Source organism: Suncus etruscus, chromosome 11 (assembly GCF_024139225.1).
Source record: "Suncus etruscus isolate mSunEtr1 chromosome 11, mSunEtr1.pri.cur, whole genome shotgun sequence".
Taxonomy (NCBI): Eukaryota; Metazoa; Chordata; class Mammalia; order Eulipotyphla; family Soricidae; genus Suncus; species Suncus etruscus.
The window spans coordinates 15,756,788-15,770,981 of record NC_064858.1 but is presented as its reverse complement, the minus strand read 5'-3'; the positions used below and the strand labels follow the sequence as shown (position 1 = coordinate 15,770,981).

General features: G+C 38.6%; 1 non-coding gene across 1 annotated transcript; it reads right to left on the bottom strand.

The window, feature by feature from the left end:
- Positions 1-590: 590 nt before the first annotated feature.
- On the bottom strand, positions 591-694 carry LOC126023571 (U6 spliceosomal RNA). Its single transcript, XR_007500686.1, has one exon. It is a non-coding gene; the product is annotated as a U6 spliceosomal RNA (small nuclear RNA).
- Between the last annotated feature and the right edge of the window lie 13,500 nt (positions 695-14,194).

The following is a 14,194-nucleotide window of genomic DNA, read 5'->3' as shown; positions in this document are numbered from 1 at the left end:
TAGCACAGTTCTTAGTGTGATTTTTTCTTCTTGTTGCGATGGTGTTCTTTTCTTAGAAAAAGCGCATGGCCGCGTAGTGAAGCGAAGCCAAAGTCATCTGCTGGAGCCTCTTTTCGCCCCACTCCCAAGAGTTTTACGCAAGAGGACAGTAGAAAGACATTTACAGGTAGCACTCACAGTTTTTCACAGTTGGGCCCCACTGGGCAGGCGTAGATTCGTGGATTTTCCCCGCCTGATGTCCCAAACAGGGGACCAGGCTTCTGCAAAAGCCTGCAGGTTTTTATGTTCTGGAGTCCCGCCCTGAATATGGCCTCTGGGAGAGCAAGTTTTCTGGAGCCTCTTTTCGCCCCACTCCTAAGAGTTTCACGCAAGAGGACAGTAGAGAGACATTTACAGGTAGCACTCACAGTTTTTCACAGTTGGGCCCCACTGGGCAGGCGTAGATTCGTGGATTTTCCCAGCCTGATGTCCCAAACAAGGGACCCGGCTTCTGCAAAAGCCTACCTGGAAATTAAATATTTAATAGCAGTTGTAGACTCTGGTGTGAGAAATCCCATATTTTTATTTTTTATATTTATTTATTATTTTTTTAAAATATGGAACACTTCATAAATTTGCATGTCATCCTTGCGCAGGGGCCATGCTAATCTCTGTATCATTCCAATTTTAGTATATGTGCTGCCGAAGTGAGCACTCATATTTTTATTTTTAAGGGAGTGATTTTCCATATTACAAGAGTAATATATGATCTATAAATGTTTCATTGAGCTAAAGTCACTTAACATCACTTAAATTCTGAAAAGTTACTTAATAGAAAACTCCTAGGAATGCAGTAAAATATAGCAAATATTCTTTACACACATAGCTGAGATCATAAAGGAGGAGAGTATTTTTCAGGGATGAAAACTAAAAGGGGAGCTAGAAGCTTGTGCGCGTGTGTGACTTGATTCCAAAACTCTGGCTTCCTGGAGAACATTTGTCAGTTTTAATAACTAAGAGGCTTTCATTTTAACAGTTGAGCAAGAGATTGAAGTGAGGTTTCTGTGCCATACAGAATGAGGAATTAGAACTTCTTAACACCAGGACCTCAAAGGATATATTTTGAATTGAAAATGGATGGGCTAAGAAAAAAAAATTCATCTCCTGTCAAAGAGAAATGACAAATATCTTTGCATATTCTCAAATTTAATAGAGATCTTTTCATATATAAATGTGGGATTTAAATGTTCAGACTCTGAGGAATTAAAATGATTCTTTGGAAGGGTCTGGAGATGTCTGGTAAATGTGCAGCCTATGAAAGTTTGTGTCCCTGCTTAGACTACATTTTTTTTGCTTTGTTTTTTGGAAAGATGCTTATAGTTATATTGACTAGTATGGATCTGATGTATACATTTATCTCACCTCTATATCACCAAAGTGTCTACGATTCCTAATCAATACATTGTATATTACCAGTAGTTGTCTTCATTTTCTCCTGTCTTTCACTTCATTCACTGCCTTCTGTAGCATTCTCATTTCTGTAATCCAGTGTCAAGAATTTGTCACATTTTTTTACCTTCCATTTCTTGGTTTTGCCACATAGTATACCACAAGTAAATGATAAGATCTGTATTTGTGGGCCCGGAGAGATAGCACAGCGGTGTTTGCCTTGCAAGCAGCCAATCCAGGACCAAAGGTGGTTGGTTCGAATCCCGGTGTCCCATATGGTCCCCCTTCCCTGCCAGGAGCTATTTCTGAGCAGACAGCCAGGAGTAACACCTGAGCACCGCCGGGTGTGGCCCAAAAACAAAACAAAACAAACAAAAACAAAAACAAAAACAAAAGATCTGTATTTGTACATCTCTCTCTGACTGACTTTGTTTAAAAATGACATCTAGGAATTGGAGAGATAGCATGGAGGTAAGGCATATGCTTGCATGCAGAAGAATGGTGGTTTGAACCTCGGCATCCCATATGGTCCCCCAAGCCTGGCAGGAGCGATTTCTGAGCATAGAGCCAGGAGTAACCCCTGAGCACTGCCTGGCATGACCCAAAAAACAAAACAAAATAGACATCTAGTTCTAAGTTGCAGAAAACTGAATGAGTTCATCCATTTTATGGTGGCATATTATTTCTTTTTGTGTGTGTCCACATACAAGCATACCCACAATTTTATGCATTAATTATTGGGCACTGGGGTTGTTTCTATATATTGGCTATTATATTAAGTGCTGCAATGAATATAAGTGTGCAAATATGATTTTGAATTGTTTGGGCTTTAGGGATAAATGCTAAGAAACAGAATAAATGGCTCAAAATCATATTTGCACACTTATATTCATTACAGCACTTAATCATACTTTCTAAAGAAAATATCCACCTATTTTCTATAGAAACTAAATTACATAGATTCTCTAAGCAAGTACCTGTTCATCTTCACTTTCCATAAAAATCTTTTAAACACTTAGACTTACAAGGTTGCTCATAATACAGTTATATCAGGCATTCAATGTTTCAACACCAATGTGACCTTTCTTCCACCAAATGTCCCAAATTTTCCACAACTCCAAGCCTTAGCAGATACAATTTTTCTTCATATTGCTTGCTAATATGAACTAAATGAAAAATGAAATTATCAAAACACAGATCAATAAGAGAATTCATGATAATTGTTATATGTCTCAATAGTGGTACTAAAGTCACTCTCTGAGAATTTACTGAGATATTTGGAGTTAGCTGAATCTTCAATGTTATTATTTCTGCTCATTGAGCTTGGTGGAACTTCTATATAAATTTCCCACCCAATTTTCAATGCTCCTATGGGGCTGTCAGTGAAATGGGGAGATGCTGTGTAACAACCACTTTTGGTTGTTGAGCTTTGGTGAGAGATTTACGTATTCTGGATTATCAGCCCTTTATCTGATGCATTGTGTTCAAATATGTTTTCTCATTCAGTGGGGTGTCTTTTAATTTTAGCTTGACTTTCTTTTGTCATGAAAAACTTTTGATCTGGTTGAGTTCTACTTGTTTCTTATTTTTACTTACTTTATTTTAAAGAGCATTTATCACAAAGTTGACAGTTGATTGTAATAATTTGTTTCCCTTTTTTTTCCCCAAATGTGAGCAAAACTAAAAAAGAATAGAAGGAATAAAAGAAGGAAGAGAAAAAATAAAAAGAAGTACAGCAACAAGTAAATATGTGAAAATTATTGTATCTTCAATGAGGTCATTAAGTCATTATTGGAAGGTTTAGTAAGCTATGTTGCTAGTTGACCATTATGCTATTTTATTTGTTTCTGACCATTAAATGGCTTCAGCTACATACTGGCATCTAAATTGGTGTGTTCCTATGTGGTTGTTGGTATTAAACAAAAATTTTTGGCCATGTGTTCCAGGAGTTCAAAGCACCGTTACTAATCTTGTAGCTTTTGTGGCTTGTGTTTTTGGCTCCCAGGTCCTCTGGAAGTATAAGAAAGTGGGATGGAGGAGGTTGCCCACACATACGCCAATAAAGCTCTGGTGATATCAGTCCAAATACCGGCATACATGCAGTTTTAGTTGAATTGGTGTCTCTGTAGAGAGCTTTGGAGGAGTGATGAAGCAGGGCCATAGAAAAAGTGGTATTATGGGTGATGGATGCAGCAGACATGGCTTTGGCATGATGGAAGCTTGAGTTTCACTCTACTCCCAAAATTGCCAGCCTTCAGCATCATGGTTGGTGGGTTTATTTATTTTTTTTATTAAAATAATAACTTCTACAGTATGAGATGATTTTATTCCTCTAAACTGCTCATTTTAACCACATATTTTTTAAGAATTATATTATGATTTATAACATGATTAGCTTTGAAAGGGATATTTTGGATGGGCTGAAGAAATAGCACAGTGGTAGGGCATGCAGCCGATCCAAGATGGTGGTTTGACCCCCTTCCTCCCATATGGTCCCCTGAGTCTGCCAGGAGTGATTTCTGAGCATGATGAATATGAAGGAACACTTTCTTGGAAATGTTTCAAGGACTTATTAATGTAAACATTAGGGACTGGAGAGATATTATGGTGGCCTTGCTTATGACTGATCCAGGCTTGATTCTTATTATCCCATGTGATCCTGAGACTATCATAAGTGATTTTGGAGCCAGAAATAAGCCCTGGGTATGGTCCCAAACCCAAATTAAAAAATATGTATATTATTGTGAAAATTGATTTTAATTAAATTTTTACAAAAATAATATGCACGGGATAGTTAATATAGCAGTTTGGGCCTATGTCTAGCATGTATTGACCTGGGCTAGCTTCTGGCAAAACATGAGAGTACTAGGTATAGTCCTGGTGGATCCTAACATTGCCAGAACAGCATTGTGTCCTTAGGCCCATGCACTAAAATATGGTTTTAGTTGGCTGAGAATTTCTATGGGCTTCTTTGACAACCCAAGCACTGCTTGAGAGTCTCTCCCCAACCTCCCTCCAAATAAAAGTTTTCAAACAATTAACATGTTTCCAGTGAGTGCTTGCCCAGATGCGTGGGTTAACTGTTTTATACTCTTCATTTGGAACTTGGGTGGAATAATCTGAGAAATTCTGATATATGTTGAAACACTTTGCCTAAGGTTTGAGAACAGTGGTCCTAAAAGCTTTCTAAGTGTTCCAGGGTCTGAGATGTTTTTCAAGAGGCCAAGAAATTCAAACATTTTCTTTGTAATAATAAAACACTAAGACATTTTCTATTTTCACTTTCTTTCACAAGTGCTAAGTGAAGTTTCCAAAACATATATATCACAAGATATAGTCCAGATTGAAAATAGAAGCAGTTATGAATATCCAGATGTTTTCTGCTAAGTCAAGCACTTAAAATATAAAACAACACCCTGTTCTCACATTATTTTGAAAATAAGAACAGTTTCTTATTAAAACAATTTGAATGTCAGAGCTGGAGAATCTATTAGAGATAAGGCATATGCAAGGATAGCAGTCAATCTCAGCTCAATAACATGGAAATGCATATGGTCCCTCTAGCACCCTAAGAGTTATCCCTGAGCACAGAGCCAGGACTAACTCCTGAAAACAGCCAGGTGAGGGATGATACCATAAGACCCCCTTCTTTTTTTGTTTGTTTGTTTGTTTTTGGGGCACATCCGGTGGTGCTCAGGGCTTACTCCTGGCTATCTGCTCAGAAATAGCTCCTGGCAGGCACAGGGGACCATTTGGGATGCCAGGATTAGGTCCTAAATCGGCTGCTTGAAAGGCAAACACCACTGTGCTATCTCTCTGGCCCCAAGACCCCCTTCTAAAATTAAATTTTATCAGCATTGAGTTGTGTAATTTTAAAACTAATTATAGGGGCCCGAGAGATAGCACATTGGTAGGGTGTTTACGTTGCAAGTGGCTGACCTAACACTAATGTTGGTTCGAATCCCGCCATCCATATGGTCCCCCGTGCCTGCCAGGAGTGCTTTCTGAGCACAGAGCCAAGTGTAACCCCTGAGCTCTGGCTGGTGTGGCCCAAACCCCTCTCCCCAAACAAACAAAAAACTTAATTATTAAGTAATTAAAATTTTGGGTTTTAGTTTCTAATAATCTAAATATTAATATGTATGATGCACATAAATGTAAATTTTAAGGCAATGAACACATATTAGAGTAAAAAGTATGAGACAAGAAATATTGGAGCCACAGATTTAATGATGTCAATAGGATCTTAGAGATTGTGACTTACTCAGGCTCTTGGAGACTGTGACTCACAACACATGTGTAAGCAGATCCTTGAATAACATTGTGTAGTCCACACTGAGTTAATTTCCCCATTCACATGATAAAGAAATATTTAAATGAAATGTTTCTTTAAATAGCTTCCGCAAAAGAAAAAACCAGGGTGCAGGGCATTAAGAAACAGCTTGAATCATCCAATCCCTCAAGCTGGAACTGATCAGCTTCAAGACCATATTGCCCAACTAGGGATATTCCTTATGGCTGGAAAAGGGGAAGGTAGGTTCTCAGATTGAATTTCAATCTTTAATTTTATTCCGTGCATCAGGGAAGCAAAGGTGAGATGTGAAAAAATTGGTTAGAACAAGGAATAAGTCGGGGTTACCAATAGCAGCCACACTACAGGAGCAATCTCATTTCACATGGACATGCTGTACAGACAAACTCAAGAAAGAAGAAACCAAGGTCCAGCATAGTTGCTATGGGTTCCCCCACAGATTTCACCAACTCTCTCCTTTCAGGTATTTGCACCTACTGATGCCTCATTGCTCCATATTTCATCCCAGGGATAGATAGGTACCACCCCTATCCCAGGCTAGAACTTGGATTACTACAAAGCCAGCCAACTCAAAACTTTGCAACCACACCACACCAGTTAAAAATCTCTGTAAGCTCAGCTTGCTTTCTGAAGCATAGTATAGTTGTATACTTACACACAGACCTGATGCAGATCATTGGCTTCTGCTGCAGTGCACTTGCCAAGGGGAGATTGTGCAGCCACAGGGTGCATACAAGCAGCCAGGAGCACTAGATTGCCAATCATGCCTGTTGGTCTTGTAGTTGGGCTTGACCCTTGCTGCCTTCTCTGACCTCCACCACTGTGTTACCTCTGCATAGGTTCACAGGCTTTGTATAACTCTATATACCTATTCAAGGATTCCTGTGAGACTTTTTGTTTGTTTTGGTGGGATGAAGGGTGCTGGGGTAGAGACATGGAGCCACTCAAAGAAAAATATTAAGTTTTTTTGTAGTTTGAATCTAAGTGTTTTTTAACTGGGATGGAATTTATGGGCCTGCACAGACCCATTAGGCTAAATTTGTGCCCATATTTGCACTTTTCCCTGAAGATAATATAACCTTTTGTCAAGACTGAGTAAACTCTGAAGTTTCTGGGAGACTCATTGAGGGTGCATTATGGGATGTTGCCTTTTTTCACCTTAAGTATCTGCTGGTCCCTGTCTAAAATTTTTTTGTCTGGTACTTCTTCCTGGTGATGGTCCACTTCTGCTAGTTCCTCTGTGTATGGCAAAATAATCCTGTTACAACTGGCCCAGTTGCAGTTGCAGCTGAGGTAAATGAGGTGACCACTGGCCCTCCCCTTTTTAGGTTTCTGACCCATGTGTCCAGCAAGAGCAGAAAACACAACCCCTAAATAAGCAGTCTCTTCTATAAAACTGTTTGTGTGTGCTCATGTGTCTGTGTGTGCTCATCACCAAACCTGGTCACCACCGCCATCTGCTCTAAAGCTTATCCATTGAACAGGGAGACATCACTGAGGACCCATCGAGTCCTTGCTGTCACTGTCAACTACAGAGCTCCCCAAGCTTCACATGTGGTAATCAATGTTGTGGCTCAGAACAGCTTGAGCTATAGATCTCAATTTTCCTAGTTCTAGTACTACCATACACTCACACCATTGGACTCTGCAGCATGAGCTTTGAATTCAGGGCATACTTCAGCACACTGTGTATGCTGCAGGTGAGGCTACCCGTACTGAAGTTAGTCTATGGATTCTGGTAGTGATTGCTTTTGCAACTGTGCAGACTCCATCAAAGTAATGGAATCTACTATCACACCAAATAAATGAAGATTTAGAACTTAGCCTGAGATAGGACTCAGAGCTTGCAAGACAGTGCTCTTCCTAACTGAACCAACAAAGACTGATTCCAGGATATTATCATTGAGGCTGACAAACTGCAAAGGGTTAGAGACCTTGGGAAAACTCAAGGAGAGAGCCTTAAGAGACTTGCAGGGAATCTATTCCTTTGCTGATAAGTGCCACCATCAAGAGCTAGGAATATGACTTCACACATGAAACAGATAAGTAAGGCTAGGATGGTGTGATGGTGTAATGGAGAGGTGGGAGAATATTATCTGGGAAAGTTTTACTCTAGGTTTTCAGTGCAACCTAAAAAGTTTAAGCAAGGGAGATAATGAAATAATTTAGTCTTGCAAAGGAAGCTGAAGTCCCAAGAACAAATTACCCTTCGTGTTATTAATGAAGGGTAGGCATTAATGTGACCATTCTCTGAACCTCAGTGAAGTCCCTGAGGTTGTTCTTGCTTCACAGGAACAATAGAAGTGGCAAATTAGACAATTTTCTGGAAGCTGCTCCTTATCTTTGTTTATAATATCTTTGGATGCGAGCAAAATGGAGAATTTTTATATGAGTTTATATTTCAGTGGCTTTCTGATAACAGAAATATAAAATTTGGAGTCTTGCATTGCTTGATGAATCTTATGATTTTTCTCTTTTGTGTGATTGTAACTATTTCCTTAAACAATTTTCTCTTCCTCCTCTTCTGTCCAGTCTTGGGGAAAAAAGGTTGTGCCACAAGTCTAATGAGAGCTCACCATATAGTGGAGACTGATTATTTAAAGGAACCTAAATACTTAGAGAAAATTTCAATTCCTCTTTTTAAAAATTGAAATAGAGAAGACCCAGTTGTGAGGTGAATTCCTCAATTTTGGTATTACTAAACTTGGCAGTTTTTTTTTTTTTTTTTTGGTGTGTGTGTGTGTGAATCACGGGAGGCAACTCATTAAAAATGGGTTAAAAATAATCATTAAATGGGGCCGGTGAGATAGCATGGAGGTAAGGCATTTGTTTTTCATGTAGAAGGTCATCAGTTCGAATCTGGCTTCCCATATGGTATCCCGTGCCTGCCAGGAGCAATTTCTGAGCACGGAGCCAGGAGTTTCCCCTGATCACTGCCGGGTGTGACCCAAAAACCACACACACAAAAAGCAAAACAAAAATAATCATTAAAAATAATCATCACTATAACTTACCAAAAACTTATCAAGAACTCAAAATATGGAAGGTTTATTTTGTAGTCATAGATGTGCTATTTATGTTTAACAATGTTAGGGATAGAGATCTACATCATCTAGAGTTCTAGTGTGAAGCTATGTTAAGAGCTTCTATTAAAGTATCCAAATGAGCAATTAAGAAGTGAAGGTAGGACTGGGTGATGTTGGAGGACCTGCCTCTCCCGCCCCCATTACCCCAGAAATACAGAGACTCATTTGAAGTTTGAGGAGATGAAATAAACTCAAAGAACCTTCTACTTTGCCTTCTGGAGGGAAATGGAAATGTTGTTCTAAGAACATTTGCGAAGTTTGCTGTTTTATAAGCAAAGGAACACAGCTCTTCAATAAACAAATTGTCACACCTATTACCACAAGACTTTTCCTGCCTCATATGTTTTTGGAATGGTTCTCAAGATCCAAAGCTCTAAGCTGACCTCTCCTTTCCATTTCACTCCAGACATGTTGCGCAGCAACATGTTGTCTGGTAATGTTTTTCTGAGTTCAGTTCATAACTTCACTCCTGCTGGTTTAACCCACACTTTCAGAATAATTATCAGCTTTCATTAGCAATCATCTTTCACCTATCCATCCTGATGTGACTCAAGGATAGGAATCAAAGGACCAGCTTCCTGAGTTTGTTCTATAGACTGAGCAAATACACCTCTACCTTGCATTGGATAGTGATCCGAAATAAATGAAGATCAGATAGTTGAGAACCAGCAAAGGCATTTTATTAAGCTTGCCAAAGTAAGAGAGCCAGCCACTGCCAACTGTGTTTTGGCAGAAACTTAAAGGCAGTTAGAGGGGTGGGAAAATTGTACGTTGGAAAACAGGTGTGACCTAATTGGAGGCTGTTGGCATAGGAATGCTGGTGAAAGGAGGGCTAACTATGTAATAGGTTAGGGGTCTTTATCTGGTTGAATCTCAGTTGAGAGAATGAAAGGCCTGAGAAGCTCTGGTTATTAGTCTCTGGACATTTGGGGCTGATTGTACTAGTGGCATTTATCTGGTTTCCTGTATTGCCACTAGAGATAAAGCGTCTTAGTTCCTGTTTGGCTTTTGGGTCTGATTATTGTAGATTGGGGCTTGTTCCTTGGGCTGGTTGTTACAGGCTGTAGGTCAGAGTTCTAGATTGTATGTGATATAGTAATTGTACATTTGAAAGGTCATCTCAAGTCATGAAGAGTAGCAGTGAGAATATGGCCCAAGCGATTTTATGAAATGTCCACTGAAGGGTAGAGCAAAAAGGAAAATAATGTGTTGAATTCCTTCATTCACAACTGCCTGCCCATAATTTGTGGGAAAAGAGGATATACATATAAACGATATAGAAGACAAAACTTATAATTGCTATTTCAGACATTTTGAAGCATTTAATCAAGTTTTCAGATAAAAACATTTAAATATCCCTTAAATAGGAGTTGTAAAATGTTCTGATTAATAAAAAGGATGAGTTGAATTGAAGTAAAAAGCTCAAGAACTATCTTTTCATAAAATTTTTTTGAGATAGTTAAGTTGTTGATGAATGAGTTTCAGTCATATAATGTTCCAACATCCAGTGTTCATTTACATCATTGCAACCCTATACACTGTAGCCAGAATTAGGAAAGAACCATGAGTGGATAAAGAAAGTATGGTACATCTAAACAAAAGAACCAACTTTTCTTTTTTTTTAGCACCTTTAATATATGCACATTGCCTTTTATTGGGTGTGTGTGGGAAGAGCTGTGCCCAGAAGGCTGCCTAGAGGCATTCCTAGCAATGTTTATCTGCTCAGGTCCAATGCTGTTGGGAGTGACAGCAAATATCTTTTTGGCAAAAGGACCCTACAACAAACCTAAAGATTTCTTATCAGCTGGGATACCTTTTATCCTTTTTTTTTTTTTTTTTTGGTTTTTGGGTCAGACTCACCAGCACTCAGGGGTTACTCCTGGCTCTATGCTCAGAAATTGCTCCTGGCAGGCTCGGAGGACCATATGGGATGCTGAGATCCTTCTGCATGCAAGGCAAACACCCTTCCTCCAGGCTCTCCGGCTCAGGCTGGGACTCTTAAAATGTTGCATTCTCTCACTTTATATACTCCTTATATAACAGTTTAGTATATATTATATGTTTATATTTATACCTACAAACGCTGTTGCCATATCTGCATTTGGTCAGCTCCAAAGACCCAATCTATACCAAGCTGTGAAAAATCATGAATACACTAGCTGCACAGCTGAAAATAGCAACTTTAGGAGAAAAGGGTAAGCCAAGTCCTCAACCTGCTGAAGCCATGTGAGCTGCATCCATAACCCACAACTATTTTTTTGACAATGGCCCACCGTCACCATTCATCTGCGGTTCTTTGCAGAGACACCAAGCTAACCAAAACTCCAGGTATGCCAGTATTTGGACTTGACATCACCAGTAGTTTTTGGAGTGAGTGTGGGCTCCCTTCCCCATTCTTCTCATACTTCCAGAAGGCCTGGCAGCCAAAAACACATCTCATAAATGTCTTAGAAACAGCAATAATGCTTGGAATAGTGCTACAATCCAATTTTTTTAATACTGTCATCCTTGTAGGAACTCACCAATTTAGATGCCTATTTGAATTTGAAGTAACTTAAATGTTCAAAACCAAAGAAAAAAGAACAGAATGATCAACTAGCAACAAGAACTTACTTCTGACAATGATCTCATTGTGAAATACAATAATTTTTACAAATTTTTTTTGTTGCTGTGCTTTGTAAATAATTTTGTCTTCACTTACCTGGAAACAAGTATATTATCAACTATGTCAATTATGTGATATATAGTCTTAAATAAAGTCATTTATATGTATAAAAAACTAAGATTACTTTACAGTTCAGTTATGTTGGCAATGAGATGTAACATATATATATATAAAATCTGGCATAGTGCCTAGTTTAGATAAATGCCAATTAAGATGTCAGCACTTCCCGTAAGTGAGAAGGGGGCCTGTGTTTAAGAAATGAACTTCTTCTTGCCATTTTCCTAGATTTCTCACTTTTTTTGTTGTTTGTTTTTGGGCCACACTGGTAGTGTTTAGGCGTTACTACTGGCTCTGCACTCAAATTTCCCTTAGAAGGCTTGGGAACATAAGGGATGTCAGGAATTGATCCCAGGTGAGCCGTGTGCAGGTCTACCTCCTGTGCTATGGATCTAGTCCCGATTTCGCAACTTTTTTTTTTTTTGCTTTTTGGGCCACACCTGGTGACACTCCGGGGTTACTTCTGGCTATGCACTCAGAAAATGTTCCTGGCTCGGGAAACCATATGGGACACTTAGGGATCGAATCGCGGTCTATCCTAGGTTAGCACGTGCAAGGCAAACACCCTATCGCTTGTGCCACAGCTCTGGCCCTCCGATTTCTCACCTTTAAAGGAAGGAGTAACATATTTTTTTTGTTTGCTTGTTTCTGGGCAACATCCAGTGGCCCTCGGGGAAGGAGTAACACTATTAATATTGGTCCCCACATATCATTCATGAATTGGAAAATACTTCTTGTTCTTCCAGTTCTGGATCATATTTGCCTATGGTTTATTGTCTAGTGTGATTTAAACTTGTTTCAAAAATAAAAAAAATCTGCATTAAAATCTGGATTACATGGTCTCTAGGATAAAAAAGAAAAATTTAATTAAAAAATTATTCTTTATTTGCTTCTCTATAGTTTCATCTTTCTATCCCACAACAGATCCAAACAGCCTTTTTGAGAACTCTCAGATTGGCTGTGGGAGAGTTTCCCTGTACCCATAATTTAGCATACATACACATCCTGACATAACTAGAGCAAAGGTTCTCCTCTTCCTCCCAGGGCAGCCTGATACCTTGATCCTTATGTTGTAAGTAGAGACCAGCCTTAGGTTAGTACCTACCCGGTCCCTGGTGTTTGGGCTTTGTGCTGGGCTCAGTCTCAAAAATTGCATGCAGCCTTGATCCCAACACTCTTCTGCCTCCATTTTTCTCCCCAAGAAAAAACTTGTTCAAAATGTATACTGTGAAAAATGCAGTTTTAGATGTAATCAGAAGTATACATTTGTTATCTGAGACATATTCTTTATGGTCCCTCAAGCCTGCAAGAATAATTTCTGAGTACCACCAGGTGTGGCCCAAAGATCCCCTCCCAAAACCAAACACAAAACCAATATAAAGAATAGACCAGAGTGCTGTTTTTAAAAATTAATTTATTCAAATGCTCATAATTATAAAATAATATTAAAATGCACAGAAATTCACAAAACAATTATAAATTTCACATCTTTACTGCCACAGTATATGAAAAGCATCATGAATATTTTAGTTCTACTATACTTAAGCTACTCATTCATTTAACTTTTCAAATATCCCAAAGTATACTATGGACACGAGAAAATAGAATAGGTATTTCAACAATCGAACACATTCTGTTCCCCTGTTATGAAATTATTGTTTTCTGAAATTCAAGATGCACAGACAGAGGGAAGTATTTGGTGACAGTTTAGAAGATGGCCCTAATTAAAAAAAAAAAAGAACTGTAGCATTCTCTAATGACACATCTAAAACAATTGCGGGATATAGTAAGAAAAATCCCCTGAGTATTTTGGTCTAATATTTCAATCATTAAAATTCACAGGCATTACAAAAGGATATAAAACTTACATTTCTCTAGTGGTTAACACAGAACTGGGGTCAGATTTTTTCCCACCAATCCCTTTTCTAGGGGCACTATCTCTGCTCACATTTACAGATCTAAGCCACAACTGCCTGCAGAAATATTTTTCTTCATCATCAACAAGTCAGCACTAGAAATACATGAATACTGTTGGTGTTATAAGATGACCTGGGCTCCCCCTACAACAGGGCTGTCTGGAGATAATTGGCAATGTCATCCATCAGATGTGCTGCCTTAAAACACACAGAGATCTCTCTCCTCTTGTCAACAGAAACACATTTTAAACAAAAAAGACCATTTATGAAAATTGATTCATAAAGACATAACTGTGACTCTTTTGAAGTTATATTTTATACAAGTAGATAAGGCAAAAACATTCCTTTTAAAATGCTTCTATAGACAATGAATAATTGCTAGGAAACAATTATACTTCAGAGAAAGCAGAGGTAATTTGAGAAGGCCACAGAACTTTAGGAGCAGTATCGCAGTGAAGCAGGGAAAAGACAGTGGCTTTACATCTAGGCGATGTGGAAGGAGTAAATTTCCACACAGAATAATCTGATAACATTTAGAAAATCATCAAGAAAGTTAGTGAAATGTTGTCTCTGGGAAAATTCAAGTTTAGAATACTGCTCAGATCACTCTCACATAAATACTTATCTCTCTTTTTAAATAGTCAAGGTAGCCACAATAAAAATTGTAACTGAAGTGAAGCTCTTGTAAAAGTCCCTAAATCTACTCATTTAAACAGGTTCATTTCCCTCA